Consider the following 27,217-nt stretch of genomic DNA (forward strand, 5'->3'; position numbering starts at 1 on the left):
GCTAGGCCGCCTGTCAATTTTCGTTGCAATCGGAGTATGTTCGCACCCGAACCATTAAACCTATAGAGGCACTATAGCCGGTCATTTCGTCGGACATTTTCGATTTATAAAAAATATGTCGCCGGGTTGCCTATTTTCTCTCCCATCTCCGCCTAGCCCCTCTGCACAGTGCACCGACCTGCCCGCAACCTAGTCCGGGCCGTCCCTCGGACCCGAACCGGGCGGTCGTGACCGTTGGATCCGGATCATCCCTGTTTTACCGCAAACCGTCTTCGGTTTGTCTAGTGGACTCCCTAATCTATTTATCTCGACCACCCGATCTATATCGAAGGGTTGAGATGCCCCTAGAGCTAATCCACTTGCTATATATAGGTCCATCCAGTCCAATCTAACGAAAACCTAGTTTCTAGGATCCTCCCCGTGTCTAATCGCCGCCGCCAGCCACCTCACTTTCCCCACTGGACCAACCAGAGTCGAGCTCCCTCCCGCAGCCAGCCTCGAGCGTCCGCATCCAACCAGAGCAGCCCCGCAGCAGAGCTAGCTCGTAGACACAGCCGAGCTCGCCGGAACGAGACCCAAGGCGCTCCTTCCTCCACCTCTCCATCTCTCTTCCTCTCCCGTCTTCCCTCCCCTGCTCTCTCTCTGACTCATCTCTCTCTGTCTTTGTTCTTTTCTCTGCAGGAGCATGGCTGAAGCCCCATAGCATCCCGCCACCCCAGTTGACCATCACCGACGCATGGCCCATGGCTGTTGGGAATGGATTCCTCATGCCTGGATCTACTTGGATCCGACCGAGCCCCGTCGATCCGCGCCGCCGTAGGTCCCTGTCGCCAGATTTCGCGCCGTCGTCGGTCCCTTTGTTACCCCCCTTTGTAAGCAGTTCCGTCATGGCCTAACGCTTCGTATTTTACCTTGATCCGTTCTGGAGTATACAATATTTAGCAATGCCAAAGAGTTCATTCGTAAACACTCACTTGCTGAGCTGGTCGTCCCACGCATTGTTAATCTAAGTGGTCTGGGGTTCGAATCGTCAGGTTTGGTCGAGCTGTAGTTTCAGATAACTTTGGACTGGTATTCGGTCAGATTAACTTCATATTCTAGTGGTTAGCCTAGCAGGGTTGCAACCAGCACGTCCTGAGTTCGAATCTGGCCGACCCCAATTTTGGTTGGTTCTGTTTTGCCATATATTTGTTTAGTTCAAATATTCCCGAGCGCACACATCACCTATATCCAAACCCTTTTTTGAGCAAACACTAGTTGTAGCACAACTGGTGAACCCATAATGCTAGCATCGTGAGGTCCAGGGATCAAATCCCACGACCCCTCTTTTAGTTTCACCCCGTGTGTATATATATTGCATGCTTTGTTGTATTTCTTGCAAGTTGTTCATTTCGTAGATGCCATGCTAGTTGCACATTGTCCCCTTTTTCAGTGACCGACACATGGGAACCCGGTAACCGAGATCACCCCATCATTCTTGGGATGACACGCACACGCTCCCAATTCATTGGCACCAATACCTCATCGAGTTATCGGGACCGAAATGTTGTCGTGGCATCCTTTTCGTTTTGCCGCCATGGTTCCCTTTCGTTCGCCATGGCGACACATGCTTCATATCCTTCTTGCTAGTGTTTTCATAATTGCATGCATGTTGCATTCATGGCATAATATCATGTGTCGCATGTATGTTTTAACCGTAGTTCGGTTAGCGATGACCTATATGTGTAAACCAGCTAGTATGACATGTAGAATCACACGTTTCACCTCTTGCCTTGTTTAAAGAACATTTAATATTGCCGTGTACCTGAACGGGAGTGAACTAAATAATTCGTATGTGGAGTTTCGCCAATATGCAACTCGTTGCATATTGAGCTTCACTTAATGTGTAGTGTTGATTGTTCTGAATTGCCATACCATGCCTTGCATAATTGAAATGGACATGCATCATATTAGGTTGTGCATCATATTGTGCATGTGCCATGGTGAATATCGTATGTTGATTCTTGTTTCCGGTTTGCTTCGTCTCGGTAGAGTTCCGAAAGCGTGTCAAAATGTCAGGACACGTTTGACTATGTCGGTTCGTCTGCTTCACGGAGTCATTCTTCTTCCAAGCGGGGCCTCAGGCAAGATGATCATTTCCCTGGATACCATTACTATCATTGCCATTATAGTTATGTCGTGTATACCGTTATGTCTCATTGCCTATTACCTGTTAAATGTGAGCCTCTAATCATTGCCATGAAAACCTTCAACCTGATCACAACCTAGCAAACCATTGATTGCCTATGTTACCGCTTGATTAATCTTGTGTTAGCGTTGCTAGTTGCAGGTGCAGTTGCTTCCTTATGATAACATGGGTTCCTTGTTATACCACCATATTATTGCTAATTAACTTAATGCACCTATATACCTGGTAAAAGGTGGAAGGCTTGGCCTTTCTAGCCTGGTGTTTTGTTCCACCTTTTTCGCCTTAGTTTCGGTTACCGGTGTTATGTTCCATGAATGAGCGCTCCTAACATGCTTGGGGTTGTTATGGGGACCCCCTAGATTCTCGTTTTCGGATAAAGCTCGTCTGGCAAGGCCCAACTTTGGTACTATTTGCTTAATAACAAACTAAAATATGCATAGGGTTTGATCACCCCATGGATAATTAATCAATCCCATGGGCCAGTGCTCCGCATGAGTGTTGGTCCAAACTGTCAACCGTCGGTGGCTACCAGGGGCAACTTTGTGATTGGCCTACCGGAAGTTTGGACAATCCGTCGTGTCCTGAGAACGAGATGCGCAGCTCCTATCGGAATTGTCGACACGTCGGGCGGCCTTGCTGGACTTGTTTTACCTTTCTCGAGCGTCTTGTGCGAGGGATTCCGAGTATGCTTTGAGCTATCTCTAGGTTGAGGTTTTCCAATAGGAACCCGAGGATATCACGGGTTTTCCTTGATCGAGATCATTCCGTTGTAGCGTGTGGTAGTTTGTTATGGACTAGTTGGAGCACCCCTGTAGGGTTAAATCTTCCGGAAAATCATGCCCGCAGTTATGTGGCAACGTGGAAACTTTGTTTAACATCCGGTTCTAGATAACTTGAAGTTAACTTAATTAAAACTTGCCAACTGTGTGCATAACCATGACTGTCTCTTTTGTGAGTTCCTTCTCCGATCGAGGAGACGGTGGGGTTATGTGTGACGTAAGTAGTTGGTGAGGATCATTTATTTGATAATCAGTAGTTCACGTCTGCTATGCGTAGATCATCCCCCTCTTTTATTCTTGTACTCATAAGTTATCCACCTCAAATAAATGCCTAGTCACTTGTTGCAGCCCCACCACTTAACCATACCTCACCCATTAAGCTTTGCTAGTCTTGATACCTTTGGAAATGTGAGTGTTGAATACCCTATGGATCACAGATTACTACAACACTAGTTGAAGGTACATGTAAAGAGTTACTTGACGCGAGCGTGTTGATTGTGCTATTTGGAGTTTCTTCTTCTTCTTCATCGATCTAGGATGGGTTCCAGGTCGGCGTCCTGGGATAGCAAGGATGGACGTCGTTATTTTATCGTTTGTTTTTGTCCATAGTCGGACCCTGGTCTTTTTCATGATGAATGTATGTATTGAACTGATGTTACTCTTATGTAACTTGTGGCGAGTGTAAGCCAACTCCTTATACTCATATTTTCAGTACATGTACTTGTAACGATATCCATTCTTGCAAAATGACAAGATGTGTTTCTATCCTTGTCGAGGCCCTCGCGCCAAAATAAGGATAGGACCGCATCTTTGGTGTCACACCATGCCAACCCAATAGACACCTTGGGAGATACCTGTAGAGCACCTCTATAGTGACCGAGTTATGTTGCAACGTTTGGTACACACAAGGTATTCCTCCGGTGTCCGAGAGTTGCATGATCTCATGGTCATAGGAACACATACATTGACATGCAGAAAACAGTAGCAATAAACTGACACGATCATATGCTACGTTCATAGTTTGGGTCTTTTCCATCACATCATTCTCCTAATGATGTGAACCCGTTATCAAGTGACAACACTTGTCTATGGCCAGGAAACCTTAACCATCTTTGATCAACGAGCTAGTCAACTAGATGCTCACTAGGGACAGTGTGTTGTCTATGTATCCGCACATGTATTTGAGTTTCCAATCAATACAATTCTAGCATGGATAATAAACAATTATTATGAACAAGGGAATATAATAATAACCAATATATTATTGCCCCTAGGGCATATTTCCAAAACTTATCTCCTAAATTACTTGGCAATTTTTCGACTTGCAGACCATTAGATTCATCAAATTTCACACCTATCGTCTCTTCAACTTTTCGAGTGAAGCTTTTGTAGATACAGTAAGTGTGAGATTTTGATCTGTAACAAAGCATGAAACCTTCATGAGATTTAGGAGAAAATTTAGAGACACGATGCTTATCAAGAATGTAGCACTTAGAGCCGAATACTCGAAAGTATCCAACTTGGTGTTTGTTACCGGTGAATAGTTCGTATGCCGTTTAATGAGAAGCTTGTGTAAGTAGAGTCGGTTTATGGCATGACAAGCTGTTTCCACGACTTTTGCCCAAAAATTTCTTGGTGTCTTGTATTCGTCAAGCATCATTCCGGCCATCTCTATGAGAGTTCGGTTCTTCCTCTCAGTAAATCCATTTTGTTGAGGAGTGTATGTCGTCGAGAACTCATGCAAGATACCTTCTTCGTCAAGAAAGGTATCCACTTTTATGTTCATGAACTCTGTTTTGTTGTCTCTTTAAACTTTCTTGATCTTCACTTCAAACTGATTTTGGGCTTTCCGAGCAAAGTTCTTGAAGATCTTTTGTACCTGCAACTTATCATCAAGAAAGAATACCCATGTAAATCTAGAAAAATCATCAACAATGACTAAACCATAAGAATTTCCACCGAGGCTCTTGTAAGCATTGGGACCAAAAATATCCATGTGCAGTAGCTCGAGTGGCCTTCTTGTAGCCATGATGTTCTTCACGGGATGACTTCCACCGACTTGGTTTCCTTCTTGACAAGCACTACAAATTCTATCTTTGTGAAAGATAACATCTTTAACACCAATAATAGGATCACCTTTTGTAAGCATGTCAAGGTTATGCATACCAACATGTCCTAGCCTTCTATGCCATAACCAACCTTTAGAAGATTTTGCAATAAGACATGTATGGAGTTTGGATATTTTAGTGAAATCAACAATGTACATATCATCTCTACGAAAACTCGTGAAGGCCATGTTATGATTATCATGGAGAAACACTTGGCAGTCAACTTTCGTAAATAGCACACTGAAACCAAAGTTTTGCTAGTCTAGATACGAAAATAAGATTGTAACCAAGAGATTCAACAAGCATGACATTTTGAATGGAACTATCATGAGATATGGCCACCTTACCAAGACCAAGTACCTAACCCTTGGAATAGTCGCCAAACATCACATACCTTCGTGGTTCATGGTTTGGTGTGATCTCATGGAACATGTCTTTATCTATGGTCATGTGATCGGTGCATCCAATCTCAAGTATCCACTCTTTTCCTCCGACCATGTAGTCTCTAAGGTTCTCCATAAGACTAAGATTCATCATGGTCTTCTCATACTCGATGTCAAACTCCTCATCTTCATCATTGTAGCCATGCTCCACATTGTCATCGTCACATGGAATATCCTCATCATAAGAATCAAGAATTCAATTAGAATATTGACTATAACAATGTTCATGTTTATGCATGCGAATGGCTTCAGCAATGATATAGTTAATGGTAATGAGATCTCCTTTAGCACGCATGATGTCATGAAGCTCAAATAGAGATCAAAGTTAGGATCATTTGGCTTCATTTTATGAAAATCAATGGATTTTTGGAAAATGCCATCAAGATTTTTCAATGAGTAGTCAGGATACCTTTTCTCCAAATCTTTCCGCAAAGTATGAGCACACTCAAAATTCTGCATTTGATTAAGCACATTTCTTGGCGGCCCTCTAATGATGAGATTAACAGTTTTACGATTTCCAAGCGTACTAACTTCATCATCATTAGAAGGATGTAAGGGATCAATGGGGTGAACATAGGGATATTTAACATACTTACGCAAATGTAATATATCAAGCATTTCGTCTTTCCATTGTCTACAATGCTCCCCATCGAGAATAGGCACTCTACAACTAATAAACTCCAAACTAGGGGCATACATCTTACTCCAATGGTTTTTAAACCAAGGCTATGGAGATAAAGCTCCGATATTAATCATTGGATCGATAGAAGGGGTGTCTAGAGGGGGGGGGGTAAATAGACTACTTGCATAAATTAAAATCCTAGCCTTTTCCCCATTTTAATGGTTGGCAGATTTTATCAATTCTAACAAGTCTAGTGCACCCTAAACATGCTAGTCAACTAATATGATAGCGGAAAGTAAAGACATTGCACATGTAAAAAAGGAGTAGAGTTTAGGAATATCAAACGCAAAGATGAACACGACGATTTTCAGCATGGTTCCCATAGGTGGCGCTGTCATACGTCCATGTTAGTGGAGACTTCAACCCACTGAGGGTAACAACTTCGAGAGTCCACGGACGGCTCCAACCACAAGGGGCCCATGAAGAAGAAGCCTTGTCTATTCCACCATATCTTACGTCCACACAGGAGTAGCCTCACTCACGGTAGATCTTTAAAAATTAGACGATCTCCTTGCCAGTACAAACTTCTTGGCTCAACTCCACAACACGAAGTAGGAGGATCCCAAGCAACACCTAACCAATATAGGAGGCACCACCCTCCAAAAGGTAATAGATGTGGTAGAAAGATGAACTCCTTGCTCTTGTGCTTCAAAAGATAGTCTCCTCAACACTCAATCACTCTCTCATGAATTTGGCATGGGTAGGAAAGATTGATTTTGTCGAAAGCAACTAGGGGAGGCTAAAGATCAAGTTTCAAATGGTTGGATTGGAATATCTTGATCTCAACACATGAGTAGGTGGCTCTCTCTCAGAAAAATGTATCTAGCAAGTGTGTGTGTGTGTGTGTGTTTTGAGTGCTTCCTTTATGAACGAGAGGAGGTGGAGGGGTATATATAGGTATCCCCCAAAATCCAACCGTTACAACATTATTGCCCAACTCAGTGACACCGAAATGAATCTCGGTGATACCCAGTTGCACTAAATGTGGCAACTTTTGAATTCACAGTGAGACCGATATATGAATCTCGGTGGTACCGATATGATGACCTATGGCAGTTTCCAAATCTTGGTGTTACCGATTCCAAACTTGGAAATTTCGATTCTTGAAATAGAGATACCAGTGAGTTGGTTACTGACTTTCGGTAGCACACATATGAAAGTTGGTGGTACCGAGAGATTAGGGTTTGGCAAAGGATCTATCACTTGGAAAATCGGTAGGGCCGAGTGGGAAAACTTGGTGGCACCAATTTTGGTGTTTTGGCTTGGGACACAGATTCTTGTGAGAGAAATGTTGAGTATTTTTGGTGGCTATCTCTAAGCACTTGAGCAACCAATTCATCATAATACCTCACCCCCTTTTGAAAGTATTGGCTTTCCTATGGACTCAAAAGTGTCTGCTCACAAATGTAAAATGTAGAGTCCTCTTGCTTGAAGCTTGAGCCAATCCTATTCATTTCCCTGCATTAAAGGGGTTTCTCCTCACAATCCTTTAGCCAATGCTTTGTATGGACTATACTGAAATACAGTAGGTAAAAGTGTTAGTCCAATAGACAATATATGATGTCATGAATTCTCAAAACTACCAAGGGAGCATATGTGCTTTCAGTAATAAATTGTACGGTATTGATATTTGATTTATCGTGAGTGCTTTACTACCATATCCTAGTAGTTTATGGGAACATTGTTCTCGGATTTTGTTTCTTGGTTTCTACTAATTATGAGAGGTTTTGGAGCTTGAAGTTCTAGGACAACGGGCACATCTTCACCACCACGAGAGGTGCAAGTATAGACAGAAGCATACAACCAGGTTATCTCTCTACCTCATTTTCAAGGTAGATTTAATCCTGCAATGTATCTAGATTGGGAGTTTGAGGTACAACAAGTTTTTAGTCACCAAGATTTTTCTGAAATCGAGAGAGTATGAGCTATCACTAGAGAATTTACTGGTTTTGCTTCCGTTTGGTGGAGTATGTATCATAAGAAAAACATTAATAATCAACCCACAACTTGGAAAGATTTGAAAGCTATAATGAGTCATCAATTTGTTCCTCCTCACTATCATCGTGAATTGCTTCGCAAATTAGAACAAATAAAACAAGGCAGTAACAATGGTAATGCTTAATACAAAGAGTTCAAATCTTATATGCATCATTACGACATAGACGAATCCGGGGATGAAACAAAGAATTCATTTTTTTCATGGTTTAAACCATGACATTTGTGCAATCTTTCATTTTCTTTTGTGTTGCATTGTTGGTATGTATGTTCATGCTTGTACCTTTGAGAGACAAATTCAGGAAGATGAATTTGGAGACTACGACAATTTCTATTCCAATTCATGCTCACCACCACTTGTTGTATCCTCCACCGATGCACCTGCTAGAGAGGCCACACCTTATATTGTGAGCGCAACATCATCTCAAGTCTACGGAACATTACCATTGTACATACCTACATCATCTAAGCCATTGAGACAAGGTAACACTGAAGGTATCGATGACATAACTTCACATGAGCATGATGAATGCCTAGTTGACTTTAATACATCATTTTTTGAGTTACCTGTTGATTTGATCACAACACCTATTTTAGAGAATCATGTTACTATTATGAATGTGTCATGTCATCAAACAACTGAAGTACCAACACTTTTGAGTGCATCCACTGACTTAACTATCAATGAGGAAGAACCATGTGAATCGTTGAATAATTCAGATTTGGATCAAATACGTTTGAAAATAATTATGATAATTTTTAATCAATTTGATATGACCTCTAATCTTGTTGATGATTCTGTGTCAAATGACTTATTGCAGGTTTTCTTATTTAAGCATGTTGTACCATGTAATTATAAACTATTAAATTTTATTCATCACTGTTGGGATCGTTTATTGATGAGCATTCTATATGTTTTGATATGAATAAGAGCTTCAGTTATGTGTGCAAACTAAGTTGCAATACTTTCATGCCTTCTACTTCTTCTCATAATACTTTGGCTTTATATTTTATGACATATGGAAGTTACTCATATATAAATATGTCACACATGCAAAAATATAGGAAAGTAAAATATGGATGGCATATACATATACAATATGTACACCTTGTCTCTTTTCTTAGCCACATTTTGGATTAAGCAACACCGAGGATAGCTTTGTTTTCAAAAAGGGGAGGATGATGAGGACATGTTACCTTGGATACAACCAAAAATATTGCATACATGCATATTTAAGAGGTGATTTCTTATAAGAATTATGCAATAATTTATTTATGTTGTCTAGAGCAAAAATACTTCACCTATTTTTATTCCATGCCTTAATACATAATTGTCGAATGGTTGTAGGAACCATGTGTGAAGATAAAGCAAGAGGAAATGATTAGGTGATGTTCAAGAACTCCTCTCACATCAAAGGGAATGATTATGTGTTGTTAAAAAAGTCCTCTCAAGTCACTTTTGGCCCAAGAGAAGATAGAGACCAAGTCCCCCACATTTTAGACTCAGATTCGGACTACACACACATATTTGTCTCAATACATCAACATCTTTTGATCCAGACTCCGAATTGGGTGATTTTTTGTTACAAAGTAGATTTCATGTACTTCCCAAAGTAATTGCCTTCACCTTAAAAATTGCTTCTGGGCGTGGAGATATTGATGAAAGAATTTGACGCTACGGGGGAATCCGAGTCAAACAACAAATCCAAAGGTGTTGCATCACCTCCACTTGGGATAATGCGCCTTGTACGACCTAGGGTTAGTTTTTGGCTACCTTGGGAGATCCTGCCACCTCCTTGGCCTCCACCCATTTCTCCTATATATGTAGATCAATCTAGTAGTTTTTTCCTTGGGATTTGTTGAGATAAAAGTTAGCCATTACAGCTTCGTGTACTTTGTTTGTGTACAACGACCAGACGAAGACCGCTTTCGAATCCCCACCCTTATCAATACTTCATCCATATGCACAATATTGAGATTTCTTTTATCATATTCTTGCTTATTCCTCAATTACTTGCAGGAATTGAAATTTTTGGTCACTCATGCTCCGTCATGATCAATAACCTCCTGGAGTTGGTTTAGCAATTGCTAAGGCGCAAAGTCATGCATGTTTGAAGTCGGATCGTTAATGTCGTCTCCATAAAATTGATAGTTATCATCTCACTGAAAGATCACGGGCATCATCTCTATCAAGGAAAACGAAGAACAAGAAAGAACACTACAATAAATACGTTCATCCTTGACCCCACATTTTGGTCACTGAATCGTCATTGTTTTGAATTTATGACCATATTATGACCAAATTTAGAAGGCCAACAATTGGCCATCAAGAATGAACAAATGTGACCTTCTTGGAAGAATTGGTCATTGGTATCAATGACCAAAATTTTGGTCAAAAAACCTTTGACCAAATTTTTGGTCATTACCCATATGCTTAAACCACGTAGGATCCAATGTGGCTGAGCTGACATGTCACGCCATGTGGGAAATGGTATGACATGGCACAACCAATGACTTGAGAGCCACATGGGCTTTTTGTTGGGGAACATTGCACGGAAAACAAAAAATTTCCTAAGGACATACAAGAACTATCCATGGGGATGGCCATCTATGAGAGGAGAGATCGGATCAACATGCCCTTATAGATCGCTAATCGTTAAGCCTTAAGTAATGTGGTTGATATAGTCGAACGACTTCGTGATCCAAATCGCAAGTCGTCCCGCGATCCAATCACGATCTAGAGTCGAACGGATGGCACCTCTGCTCGATGAAAATCTCCACCTTCTTGATCCAGCAAGAGGGAGCGAGAGGTAGATGAATTTTCCGATAGGACGACGACGTGGCGGCGGTGTTGGTGGAGCTTATTCAACAGGGCTTCGCCATGCACTACCGAATCAAACTAGAGGTGGAACGAACTAATGGTGGGAGAGAGAGCTGCACTGTGGCTTAGGGTTGGCTGCCTCTCTAATCTTCACTATATATAGGAGGTATGAAAGGGGTGGCTCCCTAGGGAAAATCCATAGGGTTGGCCGACGGCGCACAAGAGGAGGAGGAGTCCTCCTCCAATTCGGTTTGGTGGAGGCGCTAGGAGCACTCCTCCTCCTAGTCTGTTCCTCCCCACCTATTTAAGTCACGAGCATAGGTCCATGGGGCTGGCTGTCCAACCCACCAGGGGCTGGTGCACCACCTCTTAGGCCTATGTGGCCCTCCCAGGTGGGTGGCCCCTCCCGATGAACCCTCGGAACCCATTCGTCACCCCCGGTACTTTATCGACAGTGCCCAAAATCTTTTCGGAACCCGTATACCTCTTTCCTATATATCAATCTTCGTCTCTGGACTACTCCGGAACTCCTCGTGATGTCCGGGATATCATTCGGGACTCAGAACAACCTTTGGTCACCAACATACATAATTCAACTATACCGAAACATCACTGAACCTTAAGTGTGCAGACCCTGCGTGTTCGAGAACTATGCAGACATGACCGAGACACTCTCCGGTCAATAAACAATAGCGGGACTTGGATGCCCGTATTGTATCGTACATATTCTACGAAGATCTTTATCGGTTGAACCTCTATGTCAAGGATTCGGTTAATCCCGTATGATGTTCCCTTTGTCCATCGGTATGTTACTTACCCGAGATTCAATCGTCGGTATCTCCATACCTAGTTCAGTATCGTTATCGGCAAGTCTCTTTACTCATTCCATAATACAAGATCCCGTTACTAACTATTTAGTCACATTGCTTGCAAGCTCATTGTGATGTTTTCTTACCGAGTGGGCCCTAGAGATACCTCTCCCTCATATGGAGCGACAAATCACATTCTCAATTGACGCCAACCCAACAGACACCTTTAGAGATACGTGTAGAGCACCTTTATAGTCACCCAGTTACATTCTGATGTTTGATACACACAAGGCACTCCTCGGTGTCCGGGAGTTGCGTCATCTCATGGTCATAGAAAGATATACTTGACATGTAGATAACAATAGCAATAAACTAACACGATCAGATTCTACGTTCATAGTTTGGTTCTTGTCCATCGCATCATTCTCCTAATGATGTGATCCCGTTATCAAATGACAACACTTGTCTATGGCTAGGAAATCTTGACCATGTTTGATCAACAAGCTAGTCCATTAGAGGCTTACTAGGGAGAGTGTATTGTGTATCCACACATTAGAGGCTTACTAGAGTCAATACAATTCTAGCATAGATAATAAACGATTATCTTGTACAAATAAATATAATAATAACTATTTTATTATTGCCTCTAGGGCATATTTCCAACAGGCTCCCATTTGCACTAGAGTCAATAATCTAGCTCACATCACTATGTGATTTGCATTGTAATGAATCTAACACCTATACAGTTCCGGTGGTGATCGTGCTTTGCTCGTGGAAGAGGATTAGTCAACGAGTCTACAACATTAAAATCCGTGTGCACTTTGCAAATATTTATGACCTCCCCCTTGATGTAATTGTAGATGGAATGGAAGCGTCACTTTATGTGTCTGGTCCTCTGATACATCTCCAACGTATCTATATTTTTTTATGGTTTCATGCTATTATCTTGTCAAACTTTGGATGTTTTGTATGCCTTTTATATCTTTTTGGGACTAACTTATTAAATCAGTGCCAAGTGCCAGTTCTTGTTTTTTCTGTGTTTTTGACCCTTTTCAGAGGAGGATTTTAAACGGAGTCCAAACGGAACGAAACTTCCAAAAAGATTTTTTCCGAAACAGAAGACGATCGGGGAACTTGAGAACCAAGGCAGGGTGCCACCAGGGGCTCCACAAGCCCCCTAGCCGCGGCCAGGGGGCGCGCCTCCTAGGCTTGTGGCCCCCCCTGGTGAAAGGACGTGGATGTCGCCTAGAGGGGGGTGAATAGGCACTTTCAAATAATTACGGTTTAGGCTTGAACAAATGCGGAATAAAACTAACGTTTAATATGTCAAGCACAAAACTAAAACAACTAGGCTCAACTATGTGCACCAACAACTTATGCTAAGTAAGATAAACAACTAATTGATAGCAAGATATATGACAAGAAACAATATGGCTATCACAAAGTAAAGTGCATAAGTAAAGGGTTCGGGTAAGAGATAACCGAGGCACGCGGAGACGATGATGTATCCCGAAGTTCACACCCTTGCGGATGCTAATCTCCGTTGGAGCGGTGTGGAGGCACAATGCTCCCCAAGATGCCACTAAGGCCACCGTAATATCCTCATGCCCTTGCACAATGCAAGATGCCGTGATTCCACTAAGGGACCCTTGAGGGCGGTCACCGAACCCGTACAAACAAGGTTGGGGTAATCTCCACAACTTAATTGGAGGCTCCCAACAACACCACGAAGCTTCACCACAATGGCATATGGCTTCGAGGTGACCACAAATGCTCGAGGCAATCTCCACAACTTAATTGGAGACCCCGACGCTTTCCTGGAGCTTTACACCACAATGATTGAGCTCCGAGGCACCACCAAGCTTCTAGGGGTACCAAGTAGCCAAAGGTAATAAGCTTCTCAACTTCTCACTTCCACGTATCACCGTGGAGAACTCAAACTGATGCACCAAATGCAATGGAAAGGGCACACGGAGTGCCCAAATCCTTCTCTCCCAAATCCCACCAAAGCAACTAATGCTAGGGAGGAAAATCAGAGGAAGAACGAAGAAGAACATGAAGAACTCCAAGTTCTAGACCCAATGGGTTCCCCTCACTTAGAGGAGAAAGTGATTGGTGCAAATGTGGATCTAGATCTCCTCTCTCTTTTCCCTCAAGAACTAGCAAGAATCATTGGAGGGATTCAGAGTTAGAAAGCTCGAAGGAGGTCAACAATGGGGGAAGAACACGAGATAAAGAGATAAGGTTCAATGGGGAAGAAGACCCCCTTTATAGCTGGGGAAAAATCCAACCGTTAAGCCTCACAACCCGCACAGAGCGGTACTACCGCTCATGGAGCGGTACTACCGCTCGGTAGGTTCACCAACCATGCTGAGGCCAAAAAGGATGCAAAAAACAGTCCATCGGAGCGGTACTACCGCTCCGGGGGCGGTACTACCGCTCGCACGAGGAGCTGTATTACCGCTGGATACTGAAACTGTTGTAACTTTCGCATACGGACTCCGAATTCAACGAAACCAAGTTTGTCGGAAAGCTAACGACATGGGATAACACAATCTTGATAGAAATATCAATAAGAAGCAACTGAGAAAAGTCCCATAAGAAAATGGTGAGAACCCTTCTTCGAATAGGACCGGTAAAAACTCCCAACATCAAAAACATCATAGAAGATGCATATGGACTCCGTTTTCGATGAATTCGAGCGTGTCATGAAGATGAACATAAGCTCTAAAACTCACAAAGATAAATACCAAACAAGAACCAAGAAGTATGATGCAAGGATGCAAATGGTTTGAGCTCTCAGCGAACGATACGATCAAGCTACTCAGTTGAGAGCCCCCCTTGACAGTATGACAATCTATCCTAAAATAGAAAAGCCTATCAAAGGCAAACCTATACCTTGCACCTCGTCCTCTTGAGCTAGATGACGATGATCTTGTCTTCCTCAATATGAACCACCTTTCTTGATTGCGTTGGCTTGATGAAGACTAGTTGATTGCTCCCCCATACACACTATGGGTGAGCCGCTCTTCATTATATCTTGACAAGTCCATTGCCACCATGTTCCACCACTTTACGTCATCCTCCATGGGTTGTATGAGATCTTCCTCTTGAAACAAGCCCATGGAAACATACCTAACCCCACATAGAACTCTCATGAAGACCATGGGTTAGTACACAAATACATAATGGACAATGCTTACCGTACCATGGGATCACTTGATCCCTCTCAGTACATCTTGTACGCTTTGTGTGTTGATCATCTTGATTTACTCTTTGTCTGACGATCTTGATCAACCTTGTGTCTCTATGACCATTATTTATATAATACCTTGAATACCACCTTGGTCATCATATAAACTCCTTGAACCCAACAGATGGACTTCAAGACGTGCCTATGGACAAATCCAATAAATATAACTTAAGGCAACCATTAGTCCATAGGAATTGACATCAATTACCAAAACCACATATGGAGATATATGCTCTAACAATCTCCCCCATTTTGGTAATTGATGACAACTACTTCAAGAGAGTTTATATAAGGAAATAAGCATAACCAAGTGTACACATACAAAGCAATAATATTTGGTGGTCCTCCAAAAAGTGTGTACTTCTCAGCAAATGAGTGCAAAGAAATACACAAATACAATGATAAGTAGTTGGAGGAAAACAAACTATATTGAGGACCCAAAGATTGCAAATAAAAGGATCGTATGCCACAAAGACATACAAAAATAGAGGCAAGCAATCAAAAGATACCAGATGGAACAAACAACCATATGGTCCTTCGAACCACATGAATAAAAGATATTATGATAAAGTCAACAGAGTGTTTTATCAAAACTAGAGAATCTCCCCATGATTTGTGCACTAATAAGAGATTTTTGTATTTGATACAAGTGCACAAAATAGGATCGTGGCTCCCCCAAAATTAATAAAAACACACAATGAGTGCAAGAAGATAAATGAGACAATAAGCATATCACTTGCACAAAACAAATGGTTGAGCAACATGTACAAGAAGCAACTTAAGAATAGGCTCAACCAAAATAATGTGTGTGAGTCATGGCAAAGCACTTGAGAAGACTAAGATAAGGATGAGCATTACTCATCAACATAGTCTTGATGAAATGAGATACAAAGTGCAAGACATATCATTCCCACACACACATACTAGAAAATGGATTCACAAGCTTACTAATAAACAAAATAAGAACCAATGCTTGTGACAACCCATGGTGAAGATAGGAAATAAGAACCTTGTCAAGAGGAGGGATACCAATCGAAATGGCAAAACCCTCATCAAGACAAGCATGAGGAAAAATAATCTTCACGGCCAAAGAGTGCATCAAGATGTAGGAAAATAAGATACGCACTCAAGACAAATCCTTTCACGAAGCCACCAAAAACTGAAAAAGGAAATGCAACGGTGGACGTGAGAGAAAAGAGGATATCAATTAGAGATGTAACTTCTCTCATGTGTAAAAGATTCTAAGTAGAAGACAATCATGATGATATATATCCACAAAGAAGGATGTACACACGAAATGGTTACAAGAAGGAACAAACAAGATATCCAAAAGGAAGTCATAAATATATCAATAAGATCTTTGCTTGGAAGCATAGCACATGGCCTAATATTTTCTTATTGTACAATATGAACTTCCAACATACGAACATCAAAGACATCCCAACTAGCAATAAGACATCATCATTCGGATGCTTTGAGAAAGGAAACAAGTACTACAAGAACGAATCAAGAGATTCATGCCATGATGCAACCTGGAAAAGAAAACACAGGTTTGGGCCTTTGCAAGAAATGAATGCCTGAAGTAGATACTTGTTACCGAGACAACATTGGATTGATGTAGTAGATAGTTGTTCGTTGATCATCCTAACTCGGCTCCAATAACCACATGGTCTCAACACCTTCCTTATAGGCGAGTCGAGCATCCAACGCATCTCCAATTGTTCCTGGAACAACAAACCAAAGAAAATGGTGCCCAAGCTCATTGGGACGAAAGATTTAGAAAACCAACAATACATAGGACAAACTCCACATACATATGTGCACATATATATGAATTTGAATTTCATGCATACTTTAGCCAATTTATGACAAGGTGGAGTTTCCCCTATATATTGGGTCAAAGAAAGAAAGCAAGCAAAAGAAGCTATATATAGTAAATATGCATGCTCAAGGCTTTCAAGAATCAACTCAACACAAAGTTGATAATACACCAAAAGACAAGGTATCAAGTGATAATAAGATACCAAACAAAAAACTATCACTTGAAGAATATCAATTAAAAGATACCTCAAGGAATGAGATATCCATTTACACATGCCAAATAAAAGGAAACAAGATACCAATTGAAGGAAAACAAACACGAGGTATCTAGTTTCCAAAAGAGAGATAGGTTCCAACAAACCAAACCCTCGACAAATTTTCATGATGGCACAAAGCATCATAAAGAGCAAGACTTGCCTCCCATAAACACACACTTGATGGGGATCAAAAGATTTTATGATGGGCGAATAAAGAGAGTGTTCTAAAGAAAATAGGATAGCTCCCCCAAGGGGTGTGCATTATATAGAATTTGCATCTAAATACAAAATGCACAAGATGGGATCATCACTTTCTCTATATCTATAAAAACACTAGACATGTTAAAATAGATCCACAAGAGGCAAGGAAGACAAACGAAACACAAAATCAATGTAAAGACGATTAGCAATTCCTACCACATGATGGGAATACCAATTGTCAAGGACAAGAAGTATTTTGGAAATGATACTCATTGGTAGATCGCAAATATATCCAAGATCATCTTTACCCATAAACACAAGCAAATGACACTTGTAGAGCAAACATGCCACCTAGGAATAAGATAATTTACAATTTCAACACTAAGTAGAAATACCTCAAATGTACACATTCTCTAGCCTTGTAATATGCACATAGCATATTACTCCCCCATAATGTGATAACCCAACAATATTAACAAATGGCAAATTAAAACCAACAAGAGATAATTAATGGACCATATAGAATTTGAATTTCTCATGAGTAAGACATACCACATAGAAACTAGATAATCTTGAAATATCAATCCTAAGTGGTATTCCCCATGTATACACATTTATAGGATTGTGAGGTGTGCAAAGCACATCACTCCCCCACAATGGGGTAATCCATTAATCTCTCACAAGAGCCAACAAAGATACAAACAAGATGCAAAAAGGCTCAATACAAGACTCACATGTACATGATATGCAAACCAACATACACATACTCGATTACTCAACATAAGCAAGTTCGAAGCACAACATGTACAAACACATGCAAGGTACAAAACCACAACATGCAAAGGGGCAAGAAACTAACAATGTAAAAAGTTTAAGTACAAGTTACCGTAAGGAGGTGTTGGAAATATGCCCTAGAGGCAATAATAAAATGGTTATTATCATACTTCCTTGTTCACGATAAACGTCCATTGTTCATGCTATAATTGTATTAACAGGAAACAGTAATACATGTGTGAATAAATAGATCACAATGTGTCCCTAGCAAGCCCCTAGTTGGTTAGCTCGTTAATCAATAGATGATCATGGTTTCCTGGTCATGGGCATTAGATGTTATTGATAATGGGATCACATCATTGGGAGAATGACGTGATGGACAAGACCCAATCCTAAGCGTAGCACTAGATCGTATTGTTCGTATGCTAAAGCTTTTCTAATGCCAAGTGTCTTTTCCTTCGATCGTGAGATTGTGCAACTCCCGGATACCGTAGGAGTGCTTTGGGTGTATCAAACGTCACAACGTAACTGGGTGACTATAAAGGTGCACTACGGGTACCTCCGAAATTGTCTGTTGGGTTGGTACGAATCGAGATCGGGATTTGTCACTCCGCGTGACGGAGAGGTATCTCTGGGCCCACTCGGTGGAACATCATCATGAGCTCAATGTGACTAAGGAGTTAGTCACACGATGACGTGCTACGGAACGAGTAAAGAGACTTATCGGTAACGAGATTGAACAAGGTATAGGTATACCGATGATCGAATCTCGGGAAAGTTCTATACCGACAGATAAAGGAAATTGTATACGGGATTGATCGAATCCTTGACATCGTGGTTAATCCGATGAGATCATCGTGGAGCAAGTGGGAGCCACCATGGGTATCCAGACCCCGCTGACGGTTATTCGCCGGAGAGGTGTCTCGGTCATGTGTGCCTGTCTACCGAACCCGTAGGGTCTACACACTTAAGGTTCGATGACGCTAGGGTTATAGGGAATTGTTATACGAGGTTATCGAAAGTTGTTCGGAGTCCCGGATGAGATCCCGGACGTCACAAGGAGCTCCGGAATGGTCCGGAGGTAAAGGTTGATATATAGGACGGATGGTTTCAGACACCGGAAGTGTTTCGGGCGTCACAGGTAACGTACCGGGACCACCGAAGGTGGCCCCGGGGGTCCACCGGAAGGGGGCAACGACCCCGGGAGGCTAGATGGTCCAAGTGCGGGAGGGAACCAGCCCCTAGGTGGGCTGGTGCGCCCCCCACACTCAGCCCAAGGCACGGGAGGTGGAGAGGGGGGGAACCGTAGGCGTTGGTGGGCCTAAGGCCCACCTAGGGGTGCGCCACCCCTCCCCCTTGCCCTGGCCGCTGCACCTCCCATCTGGGGGGCTGCCGCACCACCTAGGGTGGGAACCCTAGGGGTGGAACGCCCTCCCCTCCTCCTATATATAGTGGACACTTTTTGGCTTTTGGGCACACAGTTTTCCCTCTCTCTCGGCGCAGCCCTCCTCTTCTTTCTCCTCCTCTCTGCCGGTGCTTGGCGAAGCCCTGTCGGGATACCTCGTCTCTCCATTGACACCACGCCGTCGTGCTGTCGGAGATCTTCCCCCACCTCTCCCTCCTCCTTGCTGGATCAAGGTGCAGGAGACGTCACCGGGCTACACGTGTGTTGAACGCGGAGGTGTCGTGGTTCGGCACTAGATCGGAATCACACCGCGATCTGAATCGCCGTGAGTATGACTCCATCAACCGCGTTCTAGCAACGCTTCCGCTTAGTGATGTTCAAAGGTACGAAGATGCTCTCACCCCTCTCTCGTTGCTGGTCTCTCCATAGGAAGATCTGAATATGCGTAGGAATTTTTTTGAATTTATGCTACGTTACCCAACAGGAGGCACATTGGATATAAGATAGAAACTCAAAAATCCAAATGACTTGGCTTGAGAAAATATGAATGATGAAGACCCCCTTAATTCTTAATTATGTATCCAAGTATCTAATGTCCTCCACAAACACCTATTGATCAAGTTTGAGCTTGTTGGTCCCCAACCACGTTGAGTCCTAAGAGGTTAGTCACAATAGGCTTGGCAACCCAAATAGTACTTTTCTTGACACCACTTTGAGTACCAACAAACTTGGCAAACACATTGCCAACCTTATCCTTCCCAAGTGAATAGATATCATCAATAATGATTGGGTTGGATAAATTACCTCTCATGCAAGAAGAAGCAAAGTGACCCTTCTCACGACATAAGTAGCAACATCTACCCTTTAATTTCTTCCCTATTGATTTATCAACATGAGGAGTGTTGGCTTGGGTCTTCTTGGGGAGGGGCCTTTCTTCAACTTGTAGTTGAGTATGTGAGTGCACTTGTGGCCTCTTCCCTTGTTGCTTGTGACTTTGGGGCTTCTTCTTTAGTGGGCAAGATCTAACATGGTGCCCTTCAATTTTGCACTTGAAGCAAATAATCTTGGCCGAATTCTTGACTTGTTCTTGGCCCTTCTTCTTGAAGCTTTTGAACTTATTGTTCTTGTTGGAGTTGAATCCAAGTCCATATTTGTCATTTGGGGATTTTTGCCCACACAAGACATTGTTGAGTGTGGACATTCCTTCATGACTCTTTTCCAAGTCTTTCTTCAAGGAATTGACTTGGGCCTTGAGCTATTTGATTTCCTCTACATGGTTAATATCAACACAAGTACTAGAGGAAGTATAAGCTTCATTGTTAGAGCAACCAAGCATGGAATGTAATTCATCACAAGATGTAGCAACATTGTGAGTAGATGAATTACGAGGACTAGCACATGGGAATATAGCTTTTTGACTAGAAGTAGTGCTAATGTCCACATGAGGCTCACTCGATGTTACCTTGGTAGTAATAGCCTCACGAGATAATTTTAGCACATTATGGGATACTAGAAGATCATTATGAGAGCTTGTGAGCATTACATGACTTTCTGCCAATTTCCCATAATTGCTAGATAGCAACTCGAGTTGAGCCCTTAGCTCAAAATTCTCCTTTAAAATGGATGCTTCACAAGAAGTAGAATTAGTAGCACAAGCATCATTATTAACAATAAGAGGAGAAGGCAACTTGGCAAGCTCTCTAGCATATGAAGATTCAAGTTGAGCATGAGACTCGGTGAGTTCGATGAGCGAACTCTTAATAGCCTTTGAGCCATTTTCGAGGTGCTCATAGTCCTCAACGAGTTTAGCATGTGCAACTTCAAGCTTATCGTTTTTAGTTCTAAAAACATTAGCCACCTCGAGAGCTCTATCATGGGATTCCTTTAATCTAGATAATTCTATAGCAAAGGTTTCCTCAAGAGATTCCTTGGTGGTTTGTTCATTTTCAAGAGCTTGAGATAGCTCCACGATCTCGTTAGCGTATTCACGCTCATGACCTTCCATTGTCTCAATGGTGGCCTCATGCTCCTCGAGATGAGCTTCCAACTCCTCAATGTATTTCTTGCCCTCAGTGGCAATAGACATGATTTCGAAGAAGTTGGAACAAGCAAGTTTATTCTTATAAAGAAATTTAAAAATCATTTCACCCTTAATTTTTAAGGATGCAATATTATCACTCTCTTCATCATTATTCTCATCCCCATTATCATCAACATCATCATCATGAGATATATTGGGATTCAAAGTAGGCGATACCTTTGAAGCCTTAGCCATAAGGCAAAAGTGAGTCATAGTAGATGATGATGTAGGATCACTTGAAGCATCATTCAAGGCCACATCTTGTTCCATGGAGTGATGAATTTCCTCTACATTGTTAGCACAACAACTCGAGGAAATATATACATTTTTATCATGGCAACAAGATATAGGAAGCATATCATCATGAGATTTAGTCAAGCAGTTTTTACATGATATGCAAGGACTATCAACACAAGCATGTAAAACATTTAGAGTACTCTAAGTGTTAATGCCCAAAGATGAAGCATTGCAATAATATAGTGATGAAGGATCATCAACAATAAACCCACTATCATCGTTGCAATGATCACCACTACTCACCATATCATTACCTTGTGGCAATCCACATGTAGGTGAAGTAGATGAAGTTGAGAAGACCACACGACCGGAGGTGGAGGGAGAACAATCATTCCCACAAATCTTGGACATACAATATTTATCTTGAAGCTTTGTCCACAGCTCATGAGCATCCTGGAATGGCATGAGTTGAAATATAACTACATTGCTCAAAGCATAAAAAAGCACATTAGAAGCTTGAGCATCGAGATAAGAGTTTTTCTCATCCTCTAAAGATATATTTTGAGAATCCTTTGGAGGAGAAAAACCCATATCTACAATTTTCTCTAAATTTGGGTCCAAGACCCGAAAGTGATTAAGCATGCGAATTACCCAAACATCAAAATTTGTGCCTTCGAAACTAAGAGTGTCAGTGAATCCTAAACCCCTAGTCGACTTCCTTACTCTCTAGGTGGTTAAACCTAATAAAGAGAGACCTAGCTCTCACACCAATTGAAAGGACGTGGATGTCGCCTAGAGGGGGAGGGGTGAATAGGCGCTTTAAAATAATTACGGTTTAGGCTTGAACAAATGCGGAATAAAACTAACGTTTAATATGTCAAGCACAAAACCTAAAACAACTAGGCTCAACTATGTGCACCAACAACTTATGCTAAGCAAGATAAACAACTAATTGATAGCAAGATATATGACAAGAAACAATATGGCTATCACAAAGTAAACTGCATAAGTAAAGGGTTCGGGTAAGAGATAACCGAGGCACGTGAAGACGATGATGTATCCCGAAGTTCACACCTTGCGGATGCTAATCTCCGTTGGAGCGGTGTGGAGGCACAATGCTCCCCAAGATGCCACTAAGGCCACCGTAATCTCCTCACGCCCTCGCACAATGCAAGATGTCGTGATTCCACTAAGGGACCCTTGAGGGCGGTCACCAAACCCGTACAAACAAGGTTGGGGCAATCTCCACAACTTAATTGGAGGCTCCCAACAACACCACGAAGCTTCACCACAATGGCATATGGCTTCCAGGTGACCACAAATGCTCGGGGCAATCTCCACAACTTAATTGGAGACCTCGATGCTTGCCTGGAGATTTACACCACAATGATTGAGCTCCGAGGCACCACCAAGCCTCCAAGGGTACCAAGTACCCAAAGGTAATAAGCTTCTCAACTTCTCACTTCCACGTATCACCGTGGAGAACTCAAACCGATGCACCAAATGCAATGGCAAGGGCACACGGAGTGCCCAAATCCTTCTCTCCCAAATCCCACCAAAGCAACTAATGCTAGGGAGGAAAATCAGAGGAAGAACGAAGAAGAACATGAAGAACTCCAAGTTCTAGACCCAATGGGTTCTCCTCACTTAGAGGAGAAAGTGATTGGTGGAAATGTGGATCTAGATCTCCTCTCTCTTTTCCCTGAAGAACTAGCAAGAATCATTGGAGGGATTGAGAGTTAGCAAGCTCGAAGAAGGTCAACAATGGGGGAAGAACATGAGCTAAAGAGATAAGGTTCAACGGGGAAGAAGACCCCCTTTTATAGGTGGGGGAAAATCCAACCGTTAGGCCTCACAGCCCGCACAGAGCGGTACTACCGCTCATGGAGCAGTACTACCGCTCGGTAGGTTCACCAACCATGCTGAGGCCAAAAAGGATGCAAAAAACAATCCGTCGGAGCGGTAGTAAAAAATTACTACCGCTCCGGGGGCGGTACTACCTCTCCGAGGGCGGTACTACCGCTCGCACGAGGAGCGGTGCTACCGCTGGATAATGAAACTGTTGTAACTTTCGCATACGGACTCCGAATTCAACGAAACCAAGTTTGTTGGAAAGCTAACGACATGGGCTAACACAATATTGATATAAATATCAATAAGAAGCAAGTGAGAAAAGTCCCATAAGAAAATGGTGAGAACCCTTCTTTGAATAAGACCGATAAAAACTCCCAACATCGAAAACATCATAGAAGATGCATATGGACTCCGTTTTCGAGGAACTCGAGCGTGTCATGAAGATGAACATAAGCTATAAAACTCACAAAGATAAATACCAAACAAGAACCAAGAAGTATGATGCAAGTATGCAAATGGTTTGAGCTCTCAACGAACGATACGATCAAGCTACTCAGTTGAGAGCCCCCCTTGACACTATGACAATCTATCCTAAAACAAAAAAACCTATCAAGGGCAAACCTATGCCTTGCACCTCGTCCTATTGAGCTAGATGACGATGATCTTGGCTTCCTCAAGATGGACCACCTTTCTTGATTGCGTTGGCTTGATGAAGACTAGTTGATTGCTCCCCCATACACACTATGGGTGAGCTGCTCTTCCGCATATCTTCACAAGTTCATTGCCACCATCTTCCACCACTTTAAGTCATCCTCCATGGGTTGTATGAGATCTTCCTCTTGACACAAGCCAATGGAAACACACCTAACCCCACATAGAACTCTCACGAAGACCATGGGTTAGTACACAAATACGTAATGGACAATGCTTACCATACCATGGGATCACTTGATCCCTCTCAGTACATCTTGTACGCTTTGTGTGTTGATCATCTTGATTTACTCTTTGTCTAACGATCTTGATCAACTTTGTGTCTCTATGACCATTCTTTAGATAATACCTTGAATACCACCTTGGTCATCATATAAACTCCTTGAACCCAACAGATGGACTTCAAGAAGTGCCTATGGACAAATCCTATAAATATAACTTAAGGCAACCATCAGTCCATAGGAATTGTCATCAATTACCAAAACCACATATGGAGATATATGCTCTAACACCTGGGCCTCTTCTGCCCTAGGTCTTTCGCCTATATATTCCCAAAAATTCCAGAAAAAATCAGGAGATCATCGAAAGTACTTTTCCGCCGCCGCAAGCTTCTGTCTCCGCAAGATCCCATCTGGGGCACGTTCTGGTGCCCTGTCGGAGGGGGATTCGGATACGGAGGGCTTCTTCATCAACACCATGACCTCTCTGATGATGCGTGAGTAGTTCACCATAGTCCTACGGGTCTATAGCTAGTAGCTAGATGGCTTCTTCTCTCTCTTGGATCGTCAATACAAAGTTCTCAACGATCATCATGGAGATCTATCCGATGGAATCTTCTTTTGCAGTGTGTTTGTCGAGATCCGATGAATTGTGGATTTATGATCAGATTATCTATGAATCTTATTTGAGTTTCTTCTGATCTATTATATGCATGATTTCATATCCTTGTAATTCTCTTCGAGTTGTGGGTTTTGTTTGGCCAACTTGGTCTATGATTCTTGCATTGGGAGAAGTTCTTGGTTTTTGGTTCATACCGTGCAGTGACCTCACCCAGTGACAGAAGGGGTAGCGAGGCACGCATCGTGATGTTGCCATCAAGGGTAAAAAGATGGGGTTTTCATCATTGGTTTGAGTTTATCCCGCTACATCATGTCATCTTGCTTAAGGCGTTACTCTGTTCGTCATGAACTCAATACACAAGATGCATGCTGGATAGCGGTCGATGTGTGGAGTAATAGTAGTAGATGCAGAAAGTATATGTCTACTTTTCTCGGACGTGATGCCCATATGTATGATCATTGCCTTAGATATCGTCATGACTTTGCTCGGTTCTATCAATTGCTCGACAGTAATTTTTCACGCACCGTAATATTTGCTATTTTGACAGAAGCCTCTAGTGAACACTATGGCTCTCGGGTCTACTTCACACCATATTTTCAGCCTTGCTCTTTTACTTCGTTGCACTTTCGGCCTTCATATCTCACTTTGCAATCAATCTTGAAGGGATTGACAACCCCTTTATAGCGTTGGGTGCAAGCTCTTTTGTGTTTGCGCAGGTACTCTGGACTTGACGAGATTCTCCTACTGGATTGATACCTTGGTTCTCAAACTGAGGGAAATACTTACTGCTCCTGTGCTGCATCACCCTTTCCTCTTCAAGGGAAAAACCAACGCAAGCAAGTCTCCGTCAATGTGTCAATTTCTGGCGTTGTTGTTTGAGAAGTAGCAGAAGGATTTCTGGCGCCGTTGCCGGGGAGGATCAAGTCAATAACTCATCCAAGTAAGTGTCGCAAACTCATCTCTTGCATTTACTTTTTTTTGCCGCTCATTTTCCTCTCCCCCACTTGTGAAAAACAAAAATTTACAAAAAAATATTTGCCCTTTTCTTTGTTTGCCTTTTTCGTTTGCCCTTTTCTCTCGCTTGCTCTTTGTTCGCTTGTGTGCTTGCTTGCTTGATGAAGTCACCATGACTGAAAACACCAAACATTGTGACTTCTCGAATACTAATAATAATGATTTTATTAGTACTCCGATTGCTCCCGCCACTAGTGCGGAGTCATACGAAATCAATGCCGCTTTGCTAAATCTTGTTATGAAAGAGCAATTCTCCGGCCTTCCTAGTGAAGATGCCACAGACCATCTTAATACCTTCATTGAGCTTTGTGATATGCAAAAGAAGAAATATGTGGATAATGATGTGATTAAATTGAAGCTTTTTTCTTTCTCGTTGCGAGATCAAGGAAAAACTTGGTTTTCGTCTTTGCCCAAAAATGGTATTGATTCTTGGAACAAGTGCAAAGATGCTTATATATCCAAGTATTTTCCGCCGGCTAAGATTATCTCTCTTCGTAATGATATCATGAATTTTAAGCAAGTTGATCATGAACATGTTGCACAATATTGGGAGAGAATGAAATTGATGATTAGAAATTGTCCCGCTTATGGCTTGAGTCTTTGGATGATTATACAAATCTTCTACGCTGGCTTGAATTTCGCTTCTAGAACTATCTTGGACTCCGCCTCAGGTGGAACGTTCATGGAAATCACGTTAGGAGAAGCCACAAAACTCCTATACAATATCAAGACGAACTACTCTCAGTGGCACACTGAAACGTCACCTACTAGTAAGAAGGTACACGCTATAGAAGAAATTAACTCGTTAAGTGCTAAGATGGATGAGTTAACGAATATGGTTGCTAGTATAAGTGCTCCTTTAGATCCTAATGATATGCCCTTGTCTTCCTTGATTGAGAGTAGCAACGCTAGCCTGGACGTTAATTTTGTTGGTAGGAATAATTT

This window comes from Hordeum vulgare, chromosome 3H (assembly GCF_904849725.1).
Source record: "Hordeum vulgare subsp. vulgare chromosome 3H, MorexV3_pseudomolecules_assembly, whole genome shotgun sequence".
Taxonomy (NCBI): Eukaryota; Viridiplantae; Streptophyta; class Magnoliopsida; order Poales; family Poaceae; genus Hordeum; species Hordeum vulgare.